Source organism: Hippopotamus amphibius, chromosome 16, assembly GCF_030028045.1.
Source record: "Hippopotamus amphibius kiboko isolate mHipAmp2 chromosome 16, mHipAmp2.hap2, whole genome shotgun sequence".
NCBI lineage: Eukaryota > Metazoa > Chordata > Mammalia > Artiodactyla > Hippopotamidae > Hippopotamus > Hippopotamus amphibius.
In genome coordinates this window covers 28,380,716-28,394,398 of record NC_080201.1, presented here as the reverse complement: position 1 = coordinate 28,394,398, position 13,683 = coordinate 28,380,716, and the positions used below count along the sequence as shown (strand labels likewise).

At 58.4% G+C, this 13,683-nt stretch overlaps 1 protein-coding gene across 7 annotated transcripts in view; it reads left to right on the top strand.

Annotated features, from left to right (window-relative positions):
- Positions 1–4,396: 4,396 nt before the first annotated feature.
- ADGRG1 (adhesion G protein-coupled receptor G1) overlaps positions 4,397–13,683 on the top strand; it is a 41,457-nt gene continuing 32,170 nt past the window's right edge. Inside the window, exons 1-2 of one of the 7 annotated variants that reach the window (XM_057711714.1) lie at positions 11,181–11,504; positions 12,168–12,303. The gene's annotated coding sequence lies outside the window, so the exon portion shown is untranslated. Of the gene's footprint in view, positions 4,546–10,911; positions 11,079–11,180; positions 11,505–11,615; positions 12,304–13,683 lie in introns of those variants that run through there. The other 6 variants (XM_057711712.1, XM_057711711.1, XM_057711718.1 and 3 more) reach the window with 6 other exon arrangements.

Genomic DNA, 13,683 nt, shown 5'->3' with positions numbered 1-13,683 from the left:
TTCTTTTTTTCCTATTAATGTTTTGTGTCAATTTTATTATTAGTTCAGCCACAAGAACTCAATAGGAATAGAGGTAAAATGTCCCTGTTCCCAACAGAGGTTCAGAAGTTCAGAGGCTGACTTCCCATAGGGAAGGATGGGATAACTCCAAGAGGGTTTCTTGGAAGAGGGGGCATTTGAACTGGGCTCTAAGGGTGGGTGGGTGGAATTTGTCTGGGCAGAGATGGGGTGGGAGATCAGGAGAGGGGAGGACACCTGGTCCCAACAAGAGACACGTGGGCAGGTCAGGGCCGCACTGGGGCTGTGATGAGATATCCTCCAAGCTTCTCCCAGACATAGACCTGGCATGAACTGCCCTGTTCTAGGCCCACAGCTCCTGCCCCCGCAGTCTTGACATCTAGGTTGTACCCATTTCCTATGTTTGGTTGCTACACAGGGAGTGCTGACTCTGAGGAGACGCAGGGGGGAACCCTAGGAAAAGGTGACAGTTGCCCTAGAACTCAGTCAACTTTACACAGGGCTAACCCAGAGAGGACTACTGGGACTACACAAGGACAGCTTTTGCAGCGTCACGGAATGTCAAAGATGTGGCCTGATGCCAACTTGCGTGGGCTATGAGCACATTTTTATCTCTTTGTTGCCCTTGGTCTCATCTGTTAAATGGGGACAGACACTCTTTAGAGTTTCTGGGATGGTGAAATGAGTCTTTTGGTTGGCAAAGTGGTTTCAGAGTGGTTCCCTGCCCCAAGTCTCCTCATGTGAGTCATTTGAAAACACTACAGCATGGATCCTCTTATTATTCCCATTTCACAGATGGGAACACTGAGGCTCAGAGAACGGCCCTGACCTGTTCAGCACCACAGAGCCAGTGAGCAGCAGACCCAGGGCTGGAACCAGGTCTCCGGATCCTTAGACCGGGTGCAGACGGCTAAGCAGGTACAGACAGAACCTGGAAGGTGTGTGACCAAGGATGCAGATGGTGGAGAATGAACTCCTAATGGGAAGCAGGGTAATGCCTTTGGCTATCTCTCTGCCCATCTCAGCACAGTGAGGGCTGTGGGCTTGTACACCCACACCTGGCTGGGGAGGTCACCTTCTTTCAGATGTGGCCAAAAAAGAGGAAGAGGCCAACTCCGTTCAATACAGAGGCAACAGCGAAGACCAGAAGGGGCTTTACAAGGTCAGTAACTTCAACCCCTCTGCATTTGGATAGGACAAACATTGACTGAGCCCTTACCACGTGCCAGCCACTGTTGGGAGCACTTAGCATCTTCTCATTTAGTCCTCACAACTTCATGGATTGATACTGCTATCACTCCCATTTTGCAGATAAGCAAACCAAGGCTAAGGGAGGCAAACTGACTGGCAAGTGGAGCTAGGATGCCCCACCCAGGCAATCTGTTCTAGAGCCCCACGGCCATTCACAGCGCTGCTGCCTGCCCTGCCCGCAGTTTGTTTTTGAGAAAAACATGAGGAAGGTCCTGGCACCCAGTAGTTATTCTGCAAATATCAATTTAGTGAATGAACATGTGAATTAGTAAAAAATGGCCCATGTGAATTAACCTGTGATTAGACAATGATTTTAGAGCCATTGAGTCCTCCTCACAGATGTGGCAAGTGTCTTCTCTGCAACACTCCAGCTGAGTACCTCCTTGGTTTCCCCTGGGGATGGGGAGCTCACTCCCTGACTTTGTGGGCAGCTCTAGCTCTCAGAGGGAGTCTGGACACTAAGCCTGAGGTCCTGCTACAGCATGAGATGTCACAGCTGGGCTCACACCTCTCCACACTTCCCACTTTCAAGGAAATGGTCTGCATTTGCTGAGGCTCCCCTCTGAGTGGGGGTGGGGGTGAGCAGAGGGAGGCTGGGCTCAGCAGGGTCTGATAAAGGGCCTCAGTCCTGGATCAGACTGCCTGGGTATGACCTCAGATGTGTTACTTAACACTCCCCCCACCCCAACCCCACCTTTATCTGTAAAACCCACATTAAAAAGTGGCTCTTGCCTCATAGGGTGCAGTGAGGAGTTGATGGGATAATCCACACATCCTGGATGGGGGGGCCTGAGACCAAGCCCCCAGCCCCACAAATGCTCCTTAGACATCTGCTCTGACAGGACACTTTCCTGACCCATCCATCCCTTCTCCTCCCTTTGCCTCTGGAAGACAAGCAGGGTGAAGGCATGTGTTTTCATTTCAGAGATGGCCTGAGGCACAGAGGTTAAGCAACCTCCCCAAGCGCACCCAGTGAATGAGAGACCACCCAGAATGAGAGCGCCTGCTCACCTGACAGAACCTGGTGATTACATTACAAGCCAGGTCCCTGAGGGCAGAGTGGGGTGGGGTGGGAGGATGGAATGCGGCTGTCAGGAGTGGGGGAGTCAATGGCAGGTATACAGAAAGTCACTGGGACTCCCCTGGTGTCCTTATCGGGGTTGGTGGCATCTCTGGGGTCATGGGTGCAGCTATCAGGGCCCTGGGGAAACTCTGGGGTTTTAGGGGTCAGACTGTCTTCCTGCAGGCCCATTTCTCTCTGACATCCTACTTCTCTCCTGGTGCCCCATCTGTGCTCAGCTGTTGGGGGTGAGGGCACAGCTTCTAGACGGGCAGAGCAGAGGTCGTATCAGCAGTTGGGAATTTTCCCAGGTGAAAAGAAGCAGGTGATCTGGGGACCAGGAACCACAGTGAGGTCTGGGCTAGCATCTAGGAATGGGTCTGAGCTGTGGCCAAGAGGCAGACCCTCCCTCAGGGAGTTGGAGCTCTCCCACACTTCACCAGGCCCAGATCCATCACCCTTGCTCTCATCTGTCCCTCTGTCCATCTATTCTTCCTTCATCTCCCTGGGCTCATCTCTACCTTGACCCCTTCATTCAGCTATGCCAGGCTCCTCCTTGTTCCTTCAACACACCAAGCAGCCACAGGGCCTTTGCACATGCTCTTCCTGCTGCCCAGAAAGCTCTCTCTCCAGACATGGCAAAGTCTACCTCCCTTGTCACATTCAGTCTAAGTGTCACCTTCTCAGAGAAAACCTGAACCAACCCTCCCTCCTCCATCCTTCTCTTTCCCCCACCTTACTTTATTTTGTTCCATAGTTCTTACTACTAGATATATTTCATATTTATTTCCTTATTAATTTATTATCTGTCTCCCCCAGCTCTAAGAGGGCAAAGATTTTTGTGTTTTGTTCGCTGCTGTGTCACCACTGCCTAGAACAGGGCCTGGTACGCAGTAGGCCCTCAACAAACATTCACTAAATGCATGGCTGAGTCTATCCACCTGTCTAGCCTTCTGTCCATCCATCATCCATTCCTTTTCCCCACATTTTCTCCTTCACCCATCAGTCACCCAGAATTTCTCTGTACCAGGCTCTGTGCTGGGCCTTCGGTTTGGCGATCTGGCAGGGCACAAAGGCAAGGAAAGAAACGACTCTGACACTGGGGGATGGGCCCCAGGTGAGGGGGAACCCAGGGGACTGTGGGAGACTGTGTGTGGCGGGGGTGCGGGGGCAAGGGAAGGCTCTCAAGGCACATGTGTATGTACCTCAGTGCCTCACCTGGGGCCGGCTCACAACAGTTCCTGGTACAAACTCTGCCGAAGGAATCAACAACTGCTTGGGTGGCTTCTTGGAAGAAGTGGTGGCTTAGTTCTTGATACTGGGACACTGGGGGTGGGGTGGGGGTGAGAATCAGAGCCACCTGGGGGAGTGGGTGCCTGCAGTGAGAACTTTGAAAAGCTCCCCAGGAGAACTCCTGGTCTCAGGCGAGGACTCAAGGGTGCTGCAGTGGCTGGGCAGGCAGGGCTGAGGGGTGAGTGGTCCAGGAGGAGGCTGGGAGGAGTGTGCCCAGGGCGTCCGTGGGAATCTGGTGGGTGAAGCAGAGCCTGGCTGGACCACCGTCCCCTCTGCACCCTGGGATACCTGGAGCAGCTGCCTCGACCCCTCCCGTTCCTGCCCCCGCCCTTCGTCTGGGTCAGCTCAGCATTCTGACAGCAGGGACCATGCCCCCCAGTCCCCAGTGCCCATCCCCCTGCTCCCCACCCTCGCCTCCTGCCTCCAGCCGGCTGGCTTGTTTATATTGCAGGCAGGTGAATCTGGACCCAGGCTTCCGGTGGGGCCTGAGCTCAGAGAGGAGGCAGGCGGGAGCTCGAAGAGTTGGTCATTACATATGGCGGTGGGGCAGCAACGCCCAGCAGCCCTGGGGAGGGGGGCACGGAGGCCCAGAGACATTCGGGGGCCACGGGTGGGCCAGCCCCCCAGGAATCCCTGGGTGGAGGTGCCAAAAGCCTGTTAAGGGCTGAGGTGAGGGGTCGGTGGGGGGGCCTGCAGCCCCCGAGGGGCCAGGTCGGCCCCTGCAGGGAAACCCAGGAGAGCGAGAGGGAGGCGGGAGCTTCGGGGCCGCCGGAAATGGGGCGAGACGGGCAGGCGGAGCCACACCTGGGGCTGCCTGCCCGGACGCGCTCAGGCTGGTGCCTGTGAGCCCTGGGAGGAGGTGGAAGGGGAGGAGGCGGCGCAGGCAGAGTCCGAGCCGGCCAGGGGCCTGCCCAGACCCGAAGGTAAGGAGCTGCTGCGTTGGGGACGGGCCGGGAGAGGTTGGGGGAGTGTGGCTCCCAGCCTGGCTCACTTGACCTTGGCCGACCCTCAGGTCTAGTCCCATGCCTGAAGGCGTGTGTGAGGCCTGACGAGGGCTCAGGGCTCTGCGCTGATTTGGAGGCGCTGGCTGTCCCCAGGGTCACCCCTTGGCGCTCGGAGTGTGGGCGGGCCGTGCTCACAGGGTGGTCGTCTCGGCCAGGGAAGCCTGCAGGGTGTGAGGGGGGCTCCCTGTGCTCAGATGAGGAGACTGCAGAGGGTGGGGGGCCGAGGGGAGGCTGCAGACCTGGGTGCTTGGATGGGGAGGCGGGAGGCATGCTCCCAGCACCCAGAGCCTGTTTCCACCAGGGATCCCACGGGAAACCGGTTTGGGAGCTGGTTGGCCCAGGTTGTTTGACTTTTGACAAGGAGGAGGAGAGCAGTCTCCCCAGGTGAGATGGGACAGGGCCCAGGCCTGGCCGTGTGCCGGCCCCTCTGGCCAGCACAGGGTCCTTCCGCCTCTCCCCAGCCCCCTCACTCGGCAGCACTTCCCTCCCCACCTTGGCTGCCAGAGGCAGGAGGCGAGGGGCCAGCTGTTCCCCAAATGGCCGCTTGCCCGCCCTGGGCCAGGCCTCTGTGAGGAGACTCCTAGATGGCGGCCCAGGATACACCAGGATGGGGGAGCCATCCTGGAGGAAAAGGCCGGCCCCGCCAGTGCCTCCTGTGGGAACTTCGGCCAGGCCCGCCCTCTCTGGGCTGGTTCCGTATCTACCTCCAGGGAGGTGGCAGGAGCGGAGGTCTGAAAACAAAGACGGGAGCAGCAGTCTTCCAGCCCCACCTCCGTCCACACGCACCCAGTCTCCCCGCCCCACGTGCAGCCAGACAGAGGTGGGTGGCTGGAGCCGGGAGGGCCCTGGCGCCTGGCCAGCTCTGCCCCGACCAGCTTGGCTCCCTGGGGCATTTGGGTAGCAAAATGGGCCCCCCGTGTTCCCCCTGTTAATGAGGCCACCCTGCTGTTGATTGTCTGTCATCCTCACCCCATTACGCCTCCTGAGCCATCTGTGCCCCAGCACTTACAGGGAGCCCCGGGGGGGTCCCTGGCTGCTGGGGCAGAGGTACCGGCAGGAAGAGGTGCTTCTGGGAGGTGCTGGCGGTGTCTCCCGGGGCAAGGCTGGCCTTTCCAAAAAGTACACAAGACTCTCTATTTTACCCAAAGAGAGGTGATGGCAGCCCCGGTTTCCAGGTGAAGACACTGAGGCACCCTCTTTATGACTCCCAGGTGCGTCTCCTGCCGCCAACACTTTCACACAGCACTGTGCTGGCCGCCAGCGCATGTGTGTGTGCGCAGGGTGGGGGAGTGGCAGTGAGACACATAGGGAGGTCAAAGTCAAGAGCCTGGGCCCTGCGGAGCTTTGGCAGTCAAGTGAGACGGCACACTGTCACCCCAAGACAAAACAAGCCCTGCCATCTTTGCCCGCTGCTGTGCCACCTGGTGGGTAGCTGCTCAACATCTCTGGGCCTCCGTTGCGTCCCTTGGCGTGGCAGTGGTGATGCCTCACCCCTGACCAGAGCCACCTGGCCCAAATCTCGGGTGTCTGAGCAGCTGCCACCCAAACCCCACAGGCCAGGGCTAGGGGGCCACTGACAGCAGGGCCCCAACCAAGGAGACGTCAGCGGCAGCTGGGGTGGCCTGCCCGGGCCCTCGTGTTCAGGAAGGGAGGCTCCTGTGGAGGAGTCAGAAGCCTCTTCAGCTCCTCCCATGGAGGGAATTGGCATTGAAAAGAGAGCTGGGATAGTGATAGCACCTGTTACTGCGCTACCCGGAGGCCCTGGCTGTAGACAAGCCTGTGTGGCCCCATCGGACGCTGAGGCTCAGGAGCTCAGATCGGACGGTTTGATGTCAGGTCCCACGCTATGCTCTTTGGAGGACTTCGGGGACAATGCTTGGGGGAATCCGGGCTGGGGGGGTGTGGGGCAGTTTGGAGCTTCCCCATCCCTGGGTCTCCCCCAGGCAAGCCTGCCTCTGAGCAGAGCCCCGGGGGTGCCCTTGGGAAGAGCGGTTCTCCCAGATGTCACACCCCGAGGAAGGGCTGCACTTCTGGCTCCGAGACTGAGTGGTAAAGTACACCCAGCCCATCGGCTCCAGTCCCCTGAGCTGCGAAGGGGCACCTGATGTTTGCAGATGGTTAGGGTCTCACCTGGGGAACCCAGGCCTCTGGGTGTCTGGCTCTGTACCTGCTCCCTGCAGCAAGGGTGGTCCAGGCTGGAGGCGTGGGAGTGGGGTTGCAGGGAGGGCTTGTGGCCTGTCATGGCTGGGCCTGCCGTTGTCCTGGGCTCAGGGGCTTCTGAAGGCTGGGAGGCAGGAGAATGGCCAGAATGACATCCTGGGCCTGTTCCGGCTGCACTCAACCTTCCTGCCAAGTGTACTTGGGGGGCTGGGCTGAGGTCAGACGTTCCGTCATGCCTAGGAAGAGGAGGCGGCCACTCTGTCTACCTTATATCTTGGGTAGCTGGGCACCCAAGCATGCCTGCCTCCCGGGAAGGTCAGCAGGAGTGGCCCTAGGAGACCCAGCCACCCTGAACTTTGTCTAAGGCCCTGCATAATGTTCCTGGGCAGGAACAGGGTGACCGTGGGGAGGTGGGGATGTCTTTCTGTCTGTCTGCCTGCCTGTCTGGGGCAGGTCCAAGGCCACTTCTTGTTGGCATGTGGTCAAGATGCCACTGGAACCAGGAAGAGGTTATTGGGGGGAGGAAGCAAGCCTTGAAGTCTGATTCTTTGTGACCTTGGGCTGGGTGCCCTCCCTCTCTGAGCCTCAGTCTCTTCCTTCAGCAAAAGGGGCAAGGCTTCCTTGGCGGAATCGTGGGAGAAAATACAAGTCACTTGCGTGATACACAGTAAGAGCTCAATAGTGGCGCGTGGGCTGTCTGAAGCCTTCAGGGGAATGGGTGGAGAGAGGTCAGGGCTGGGGACAGGTGTGGACACAGGAGTCCAGTAACTGGTATCCGGGGAGTGTCTTTTCACAGACCACAAGCCCCAGTGTTTTTGAAACCTGATACAGGTAAACGTGGATGGGGCACCTGCCTGAGTTCCACCCCCAAGGGAGCCAATAGGGTTGAGTCTGTCCTTGGAGCTCCAAATAAGGCCTCAGAGAACCATCTTGGACCTGGGTGGTCTCTTCCCTTCTGTTTGCTTGGCCCTTCATTCCATCACTGGAGCTGGCACCAGCCTCCTGCATCCCAAGCCTGGGCTTGAATCTCCATTTGGCTTGTCCCGTTGGCTGACGGTGCCTCTAGTTCTCCCTGCATCTTGGATATGTCAGGCTCCCTGCTCCTTCTCCAGCTGGGGGATGGGTGGGGGGCGGGGGAGGCAGGGCAGAGGCACCGGGCACACAGTTCCCTTTGTGAGGGTGGCTGAGTCACATGGGCAACGCCGTCCCCCCTGGGCCCTGGGGTGGCTGTGCTGGCGTTATCATGGGACTGCGGCTGCCCCCGCGCCTGTGGCCAGGAGGCTTTCCCACGGGAATGCACAGGGAGGTGGCTGGGAGCACTGGCCACAAAGCACATAGTCTGGGTCACAGGACAAGGGTTCGAATCCTGGCTCTGCTTGCTGATGTGCCGTGAGGCATTGGGAAAGTTCTCTCTCTGAGCCTCAGTTTCCATCTCTGTTAAGCTGGAACAATCATCACAGTTTGTAGAGGAGACACTGGACACGAAAGGGCTTTGCAAATGGTGGAGTGGTCTTTGGCATTTGTGTCGATTTGATGATAATTGTGACACTGGCTGACATTCGTCAAGCACCTACTGTGAGTTGGGCGTGGTGCTCAGTGATTTACAAGGCCACTCAGCTTGCAAGCGGAGAGAGAAGCCTGGACTTGAATGGCTCTTATGCAATGAAAACCCACCTACACACAGGCAGTGGTTGCCTGCAACCCTTCCTGCAGGGGGGCATAGATCTTCACTGTTGGCAAGGGTGCCCAGGCTGGAGGGTTAGAGATGGAAAAGGGCGAGACCTCCAGGAAGAAGCCCCGCTGTGTCCTCCCACTCACCCAAGCCTCTGTTACAGTGGCCACCACAGGTGTCCCATCCTCCCTCCCGTCCTGGGGAACACACGTCCTCCCACCTCCCTGGCAGCCGCGTCTCTGTCTCCTGTGCAGGCTGCTCTGAATAGCAAAGCCCTCGCAATACATCAGAGCATGCATGCGTGCCGGGTCTCGGCCACGAGCTTTACGTACGTGGCCTCGTTGATTACTATTGGCGGTTCTGCTATTATCCCCACTTGACAGTGAGACGGTGGATGGCTAGAGAGATGCTGCTGAGTCACCCGGCTGGCAGAGCTGGGAGCAGAAGCCCGTTGGTCTGAGCCCAGAGTCTGAGCCCAACCTCCCGGGGCTAACATTACCCCCTCTCCTCCATCCCTTCAAATGAAGGCCTTTCTGCAATTTTCTGCACTCTCCACCCCATCTCTGGCCACTGTCACCAGTCGGTAATGTTTGTGACCTTCCCTGGGCTTGGGGGGAGCCCAGCCCTTCACCCCTGAGTCCTACCAATGTGTTTGCAGTTGCCTTTTGGAGGGTTCCCCAATATGTCACAAGGGTACTCCCATTCCACTGTGTACAAGGGCAGCCTCTTCCCTGTCTCCCAGATCTGTACCCCATCCCATGCCCCCACACTTCAAGGCAGTTTCTGACATCTTATCCCCTCTCACGTGTGGGGTGAGGGCCCTAGCCCTGCCTCTGGTTTCTTGGACCAAAGTCTCCACTAGCCTCCCACCCACCTCCATCTTCTCCAGTGCCCTGGCTGGACCCTGGCCTCCCCTCCACATCCCATCATTGCCAGTACAGCTCCTGGAGTAGACTAGTGTTTCTCCTGCTTTAATAAATGCTGGGGGACTTGCCTGGCAGTCCAGTGGTTAAGACTCCGCACTTCCACCACAGGGAGCACTGGTTCAATCCCCGGTCAGGGAACTAAGATCCCGCATGCCACACGATGCAGCAAAAAACAAAAAACAAATGCTGGAACCACCTGGGATCTTGTTCAAATACAAATTCTGATTCAGCAGCTCTGGGACACACCTGAGATGCTGGATTTCTAATAACTTCTCTGTAGGTCTGCGGACCACTTTGAGTGCTTCTCAGCACCTTTGATGAAACCCCATCTAAGGCAAACTCCATGCTCTCAGAATCTTCCACAATTCGCCCTTACCCCCCCAAGTCAGATCCTACTTCCTTCCAAGGACACCTCCCGTGTCCCACCTCTATCCCTCTGTTGATGCTGTTCCCTCTACCAAGAATGCCCTTCCTGCTGGTCTTTGTTCATTGAAAACGCGTCTTCAAGACCCAGCTGGGGCTCAAGGGCCGACAAGCCTGGTTCCAACCCTGGCTCTGACCCTGAAAGGTGAGGGCAAGGTCCTTGCCCTCCCTGGGCCTCGTCCCTCTTCTGTGGCGCGAGACAGCGACTGTCCTGAGAAGCAGAGGAGACAATGAATGTGATGAACCTAGCGGGGGCCTGGTGCCTGGAAGGTGCTTGGTTAGAGCCCACAGGTCTGGAGGCCCAGCCACAGACCAGTTCTCTCTCTAACATACCAGTGGGACCAGCCCGCAGGGCTGGGAGGATACAGTGAGAAGGACCCACATGGAGCAGAGCACCTTACACAGTGAACCCTAAGGACACAGCCCCTTTTATCAGTCCCTTTAGAAGTATCAATACTAATAAGAGGTAGTGTTGTGATCAATGATAATGTATCTGATTTCTCTCCTCTGACTCCCAGAGCCCTCTGGGGCTCTGCGGTGCCAATAACTGACTCCCTGGTGTCACCATCATGGGAGCCAGGCTAATCTCTCACCCCCTGGAGCCTGGCACAGTGCCCAGCACACAGTAGGTCTCTGAGCAGCCTGATGGTCAGCGGGCAGCCAGAGCTTGGCGAGCCAATCCTGCCCCGGCCAGGCCACCTCATAGGACTTTCCTGTGTGGCCAGAGTGGCAGCTGGCTTCTGGGTGCCTTGCTCGGACATCCAGCTCCACAAGCCCCTGCCAACTGCAGAGCGTGATGCCACTGACCCTCCATCTGTGCCCTGCTGGCCAGCACCCTCTGTGGGGTGTGTGTGTATATGGGTGGGTGACCGCTGTCTGGCTGGCCTGGACCCCAGGGAACAGCTGAGGCTGTCCCAGGGACCAGCTGGCCCGGCCCTGAAGGACAGACCTTGGGGAAACCGAACCTTAGAGGTGGCGACTTGCCCAAAGACATGTAAGGGTCTCCCCATCCTTTCCTGGATCCTTTCCTCCCCATCCTTTTTCGACAGCTGGCTGTGGAGCCAGACCACCTGGTCTGCCACTTCCCAGCTGTGTGATCTTGGGCAAGTTAATTCCCTTCTCTGGGCTTCACATCTCTTCCTTCTGCATGACCACGTTCACGGGGAATACGGACTGAGGGCTCATCAAGTGCCAGGCGCTGGTCTGAGCAACACCTCTTCCTGCGGTGCAATGGCGATGGCGCCAGGGACGCGTCTGGAATGTAGTGAGTGGTCAGTCAATGTAATCAGTATTATTCTTACTGTTGTTATTGCTGCTGTCATCACGCCCTCATTAGGTTGTGAAATCCTCATGGCATCTGTGACTTGGGAATCATTTGTTCACGCTGGAGGGATGAGGGAAGACGGGGCATCCCCGCTCTGCAGCGGGGTGCCGTGGGCCATCTGAAGCTTCCTAACTCCCAGGGTGGCCGCGGACCTTAGCAGTGGGAGGGAACCACTGACGGAGGCCAGTGGCCAGAAAGGGAACGGGGGCGTCGACCCATTTCTGAATTTCTCTCTTTGAGCTTTTGGAACCACCAGGAATGGCTCCTCACCTGGGCCTCAGTTTCCCCTTTGGCCCAGTAGACGGACTGGGAGGCCATTTCCAGAAGCCCCTGGCACCTCAGAATCCAGAGCTTGTCTTGGAATGTTGAAACTGTGAGTGCCTGGGGAGCATTGAGGTGGGTCCCTTTGCTGGGAGGATTAACTGAGGCTCAGGGAAGAGTCAAGGTCAGGCGGCCAGTTGTGTGTGGCCTGGCTGGCTGCATGCCAGGCTACTTGATGCCCCCCCGCCCCCTTCCCCGGCATGCCTTCCGCTCTGCCGGTCAGCGCTGGCTCCTGCCTGCTGCCAAGGAGGCTGGACTTTCTTTCAGGAAGGGGCAGTGGTTGCTGGGGTGGGGTGGCGGGGGGAAGCATCGGGCGGCCTGTTGCCATAGCAACCGTGGCCTCTCTGCGGGAACTTCAGGGAGAGCAGCCCTGGGGAAGTAACAGATGGAGGGCGAGGGGGCAGACTTATCTCCGACCAGCATCGGTCCATGAAGCCTGGCACCTGTCTGCCTGGATGGGGGGTGAGGCTGAAGTGCCCCCTTACCCGGCGCTGAGTCACGGGCATCCCCCCGTGTCCCCGCCTCGGCTCTCAGCCCTGCCCCCTCCCAGCCTCCCTCTGAGAAATCCGTGACTCACGTATGGTCCCGTCATCCCCAGCCGAGCTTGGAGGAGGGAGGAGCCCAGCTGGGGCAGGAGCGGGGTGTTCACCCCCCCCCCCCCCAAAACACACACCCCGGTGCCTTCACACTGGCTGCCTGCCTTGCCCTGCCTCAGGAGAGAGGCTGGGAGTCTCCACGCTCACCAGCTCTCACAGAAACGGGACCACAGCTGGTAGGTTAAGCCTTGGAGGTGGCTATCGAAAGGTGGTTCAGCTGTTCAGCCCCACGCGGGATCTTCTACCCGTCCGCAGGTACCGGATCAAGGGTGTAATGGGAGGAGGGAGAAGGGATGGGGGTGTGTGTGGCAGAGGGTGGGGTGGTGGTGGACCAGGGAGCTGAAGTCTTGGTATCTGGGTGAGCTAGCCCACATGAGCAGTGCTGTGCAGGCTCTCTAGAGTTGGGGGTGGATGGACAGGGAGATGCCTGGGAAGGGGACAGGGCCTGAGCGGATGGGATCTCTCGGAGCTACTAGCCATTTTGTTAGCTGGGGAAACTGAGGCTCAGAATGGTAGTCACGGGGCCCTGCAAGCTGGGTCTGCTCTGTGGGTGGTGAGATACTGTGCTCTCCTGCTCCCACTGCACAGATGGGAGCACTGAGGTTGTGAGAGGGCAGGGGGCTTACCCAGGGTCACAGAACAAGCCTGGGGATGGAAAGCCAGCATCTGGCCTCGGGGAGGTGAGGATGCTGCAGGGGGCTGGGCACAGGCACTGAGGGCAGCCTTGCTTGCAGCTGCCCGGGGGCTGCATCTGGGGCCCCCCGGCGAGCCAGGGGCCATCTGGCTTTTCATGGCCCAGGCCACCTTTGGGAGGAGATGGTCCTGGCAGTGGGGTCTGAACTTGGGGGACCTGGGATGAGAGAGAACATCCAGGGAAGCAGTGGCAGTGAATGGGGAAGCAGTGGCTGAGGGCTGGAGCGCTGCCTGCTTGCCAACCGCCAGACCCCAGGCCCCCGCCTGCCTGGCGCTGATAGGGCTTCCCCACCTGGGGGAATTGCTGGTTCCTGTCCTCCCTGCCTCCCCAACCAGCCTCCTTCCTGTGATAACAAGTTGGGGTCTGCCATGGCCCCGGGGAGGGGGCTGGTGTTCCTTTTACTGAGGAGGGTTGGGGAGCGTGAGTGGAGACAGGACCCTCTCACCCCGCCCCCACTCCACTCCCATCCTGCCTGCAGCAGCTCTGGCCTGGCCTAGGTGGGGTGGGGAAGAATAGCCTTTGTGGCTCTAAAGGGCCAAAGAAGTTATTCATATAAACAATTATTGAGTGCCTACTGTGTGCCTGGTACTGTTCTAGGGATGGGGGACCCAGCAGTGAATGAGACAAATGAGAGGTGGGTGGTCCAGAGCCAAGCCCCTGCCCCCTAGCCCAGATACCCTGAGGGCAGAGGGTTGATTCGCCGGGGTTGCAGGCTGAGTGGGAAGAAGCATCTCAGGTCAGTGAGAACCACCAGCTGCTGAGTTGGTTTTCTAGAGTCCACGCCAGGGGTCCTGCAGGATCTCCCCTGCCAAGGTCCAGGGAAGGACTAGCTCTTGGGACCGACCTGTGCCCCTTTGCTGCAGGGACTCCAGGGACCTGAGCTGAAGCCCCACCTTGGTCATAGCATTGCCATGGTCGCCTTGCTGTGCCTCTCTCTCTGG